The sequence below is a fragment of the Populus alba genome, chromosome 15, assembly GCF_005239225.2.
Source record: "Populus alba chromosome 15, ASM523922v2, whole genome shotgun sequence".
Taxonomy (NCBI): Eukaryota; Viridiplantae; Streptophyta; class Magnoliopsida; order Malpighiales; family Salicaceae; genus Populus; species Populus alba.
This window is the reverse complement of record NC_133298.1, coordinates 9,601,825-9,606,840: the sequence shown is the minus strand read 5'-3', so window position 1 is coordinate 9,606,840 and position 5,016 is coordinate 9,601,825. Positions and strand designations below refer to the sequence as shown.

The 5,016-nt window shown below is 36.0% G+C and overlaps 1 long non-coding RNA gene across 1 annotated transcript; it reads right to left on the bottom strand.

Annotated features, from left to right (window-relative positions):
• Nucleotides 1–2,070: 2,070 nt before the first annotated feature.
• LOC118037371 (uncharacterized) lies at nucleotides 2,071–4,689 on the bottom strand. Its single transcript, XR_004685592.2, has 3 exons — nucleotides 3,760–4,689; nucleotides 3,075–3,157; nucleotides 2,071–2,939 (listed from the first exon to the last, which is right to left on the bottom strand). It is a non-coding gene; the product is annotated as an uncharacterized lncRNA (long non-coding RNA).
• Between the last annotated feature and the right edge of the window lie 327 nt (nucleotides 4,690–5,016).

Genomic DNA, 5,016 nt, shown 5'->3' with positions numbered 1-5,016 from the left:
ACAAAGATAACAAAATAACGATAGCCATTTTAAGAAAAAAGAGGAGCAGGGCCTCATACATCACTAAAAACTAAAAAGACAAACGCGATGATTTTCCTAAAGGACAACTTTGACATTGAAAATTAAGACGTTTGTTGTTACAAATGATCTTATTTTTTGAGATTAATAATTGAAAAATACGTGAAGTAGGATGACCTAGTCGACGATGCCATAAATCGGCAGAGGCAGAAGTGCAGGAAGACCAATAGGCTTGAGGAACTGACGTGACAGAAGACTTGGTCAGGGCATAGAGACCATATTTACTCTGACCTGAGAGAAGGACTTCATGGGTGTTGAAATCCTTGACATAAAACACACAAGGGTGAAATTCAAAATAAACATTATTATCAAAACAAAATTTCTGAACAGAAAGCAGAGGTTTTGTGATTGCAGGAACATGAAGAACATTAGATAAGATGAAAGAACGATGTTATATATATTTTTGTATAACCAAGATGAGATATAGGAAGGCCCTTACCATCACCAACATGCAAATTATCATTACCAAGATACGATTCTGAAGCGGTCAAGGTGGCAAGATCAAGTGTGATGTGTTGATTGGCACCGGTATCTGGAAACCAATCAACAAAATCAGTTGAGGAGAGATTGCGATGCACCAGGTTGGCAGTAGGTTGTTAGCCATAACCTCGCTGCTGGAATTGAGGGCAATGGGGAGCTGTATGACCGAAATTCTGACACAGTTGGCAACGTGGATTCTGCCCTCTATTACGCTGCCAAGAGCCTTGCCTATTGTCACCGAAGGAGGAGTTTTGGAAGTTGCGGTGATTAGTTTTAGAGCCAGCAAATTGGTTGCCTCTATTGTTGGACTGGTTGGGACGCCAACCATTGTTGAAGCAGCCCCTGCTGCGGCCAAAATTGCCAAAAGTCTGGCGCTGTGCAACAAGAGCAGAAGATGGAATGCTAGGTGTGGGAAACAAAGGAGCATGTATGGCAGTAGAAGATTTGTGAAGAAATTCATGTGTGAGGAGATGGCTGTGAAGATCTGCATATGATAAAGGTTCAGCCTTGGTAATAAGACTGGTAACTAAGTCTTTAAACTCTCCCCGAAGACCATGAAACACATATAAATTGAAATCTTCAAGCGAAACTTGCCGACCAGCAGCGGTCAATTCATCAAATAAGACCTTTGCTTTTTGTATAAATTGAGTTATTAATTCATCACCCTGTCGAAGAACCTCAAGAGAGTCGTGAAGTTGCATAATACGAGAGTTAGAGGTGGAAGCGAGAGCTCGCTCAAGAGTGCCCCAAGCTGAACAAGAACTTTGACAGCCAACAACAAGATGCAAAACTTCCATAGATAGGGAGGAAAGAAGAGCACTTAGAATGAGTTGGTCCTATTGTTTCCAGGTTTGAAACAACGGATTTACCTAAAGAGAGATACCATCATGGGCAAGAACATGTGTTGGAGCCATCAACAAAACCAAAAACTCCTTGGCCTAGGAGATAAGGCAGCATATGCATACGCCAATATAAATAATTGGTGTTTGTTAATTTGAGGGAGATGACTTGATGAGTGTGAGAAAGGGAGATAATGCTTGCGGCAGTAGAGGCAGCAAACGTGGGCTGCAAGAGGAGGCGTTCACTAGCCATAGCAGAGGAGAATCCAGGTGGTGACGCAGCAGAGGAAAGCAGATGAGGCGCTGCAATAAAAGAGGGCTGCACTGTCGGAGAAGAAGAAAGTTGGACTGCTAGTGCTGTAGAATTTAAAGATGTATGTTGCGGTTGTTCCATTGAAGAAGGGAGGCTGGGAGAAAATTAGGTTTAATTTATTTTAGGGTTTTGTGGCTCTGATACCAAGTTGAGAATAATGGAATGTGTTGGGTTGTGCCTTAGCCAACCTTCCTATTTATATAGAGGCAGAACATTGCAGTAACTGTAATGATTACAACACCTTATATTAAAATCTTATTCTAATAGATACATGAGTAACTGTAATGATTACAACATCCTATATTAGAATCATATTCTATAATAGGACACATTATTTTTTTGGTATTATAAGCCAAAATGTTTCATCATGGATTTTGCAGCATAAAAATTATTTTTCTTCTCTTCAAGTAACATGCTTTTAGCCTATTCAATGATGTTACCATAATCGGTTCCACTCAAACTATAATCTAACTTGATAGTAAACACTCATGTTATGGTTAATAATTTATTGTGAGTTGTGCACTCATCCAATAATGGTTTATCAAACTATTTTAAAAGTTTTAAAAACTTAATTGCATCTATATTTGGTTCTTCATCTAAAAGGGATGTTATATGAACCTTCATTTGAATAACTATGATTCATTCTCATTGCATTTATCATTATACTCCTAAATGGATTACTATTATCATTTGTAAACCCATGTATGTTGGTAGAACTGGAAGTTGAGCCAACCATCTTTTCTAACATGATTTCTTGAGGAACATAGAATTCTTCATATACATACTAATATAAATGTTATTTGATAAATTATTTTTTAAGTAGATGCATCATCATAATATCTTTATGGTGAAAGTTTTTATTCTTATACTTTATACATGGACATCTAATTCCATTGTACTAATATTCTTTAGTTTATAAAGTATAAAATTAATAAAACTTTCAATCCTTAAAGATAATCTTTCCTTTACAACTTTTCTGGAAGACCATAACCATCATAAAAATAAAATACACCAGTGCCATAAGGTTTAGGTGTCATCGAAAATAAAATAAAAGTTAATTTCTTTCATTTCAATTATCACTTGTAAATAAGCCTATGTTAATCTGGTAACATGAAAGGTTATCGAAGATTCGACTATGAACCAAAATTAAAGAGAGAAGTTTGTAAAATGGAGAAAAGGCGTTACCCTGAGCTATGCTTCTAGTTGAGATGAAAAGTCACTTGTTTCACCTAAAGGGAAAAAAATGAGTCAGATTAAATAAATAAAAAAAGGAAGCAAATAGCATTTTCAAGGGCTATAAATCAAATTATAAGAAATTCACAATTCCTATAAAGGTTGCTAAGTCATGCACCCAGGAGGAAAACCTGATACTGCCCAGAGAATCTTGTAAGTTGGCTTTAAGTTCACTTCATCGAACTTAATACAAGCATTTTCGAAGGCATCATTACTGTAAAAGAAGAAACTTTAAGATATGAAATTGAGAGCAGGCGACAGAGTGTTTGTGACAGATTAACACGTAGCAATGCAAGGGCCAGATAACGATACAAATTTCTCATTGAACATAAAATATAAACTGCACAAACACAACAATCTTCATGCAACCATCGCAGCTTTACTTTATCATCTAGAAACCTGCACTTTAGGGATTTAAGTTGATGTGATGTAGATATTGTGAAAGAAAACACTATCAGGAATGACATTCCCAATGCAACTTGTTTAATCTTTTACCTTATTATTTTATTAGTTTTTTTAATATAATTAAAATTGGAAATTCTGAATGGTTGGAGCTTGAATTAGATTCATTCAAGATTTGGAAATTCGTAACATTTCCTTGTATGCAACATGAAGTGATGAAGTCTAAGCCAAGATTATTCAAAGGCAATTATGCATAGAGTTGTCTCCCTCTCAAGTTCCACTTTACAACTTTAATGAAGAATCAAATGAAATCACACACCCAAGAGCTAAAATGAAAGCAAGCAAGCAAGCAAGCAAAAACTAATTCCAATTACATCAAAGAAGTGTCAGTGGCAGAAGAGAAGAGCATCTTACTCTAGGATAATGTTTCAATATATGATCCACCGCTTTTCAAGAAGGTTTCAAAGATTTTCCACCTCATCGTCTAAGAGATCAAACTGGAATTCAAATAAATAAAATTCCAAAATATTGCCAGGGCATTAACATGTATCCTACAAATTTTATAGTTTTAGAATATAGCACGAAAACTGTATCCAAACATCAATCAGCCAATAACTATCCATGGAAACTGTAAGAAATCATAGTCAAAACACTAGAAAATAAAAATATAAGAAAATCAAAAGTTGAATATGCAATTGAGGAACACCTCCAAGTTGAATCGAAGCCACAGAGAAAATTATGGAGTTTTCAATTAATTGAGACGCTAGGGTTTTTGCTTTAAGAATTGAAGGCTTCTTATTATTCTCTCTTGCTGTTCTTGTTTGGTGTTTGTAGGGATAATTGAAAGAGTCGTTGAAACAACGGCTACATGTACTGGAAGATGAAGAAAAGTCAGCTGGTTTTTGGTGTCAGCTGGGTTTTCGCTTTTTTCAATACATGTAGGAATGGCTTCTTTGTAGGAGAAATGGCATTTTGCCATTTTCCCCGTTGGAGTGAGTTAAATAGACATAAAAAGCCAAAAAAATTGCATTTTTTCAGTTTGGCTTTCCATTTAGCGTTATCGTTGGAGATGCCCTAATAAAATACAGTGGATTGCAATAATAGATGAACAAGAACTCATTTTTTTGTCTCCTTTTTCCTGCATGGACGTCGTTCTCCCCTTCTCTTTTTTGAATTTCTTAACCTGAAATCATGTTTTTCAATTCAACCATTTTTTTTTTTTTTTTTTTGTAGACTAGACCGACAGAAAAGAGAGAAAAAGCGCAAAACAGACAAAAGAAAAAAAAGGAGAAGGAAGGTGCCGTGGAGAAGAAAAGGTGTAGAGAGAGGAAGGACATGGTGTTCTTGTTGACAAAAGGAAAAAAGAAGAAAAGGTGGCACCAAATTGACAAAATAAAAGGAAGGCAGGGAAGCCGCGAAAGAGAGCCCTTGCTTTCGTGTCACTATAGCTGGGGATGGTGGTGATTCTTCTACGATAAGTTGGAAGCTGTCAAATAGAAAAGAAAAAAGATACATTATCAGAAATCCTTGTTCTTTGATGTTTTCTTACGTTACTCCTTTGGATATTGATGGGCTTTGATTGGGATTGGGATTGTGGTTTGTAGTTTTTATCTTCCTTTATTGTGCTGTGATTCTTTATGTTAAGGTGCAATTTCTATACGATTATCTTGA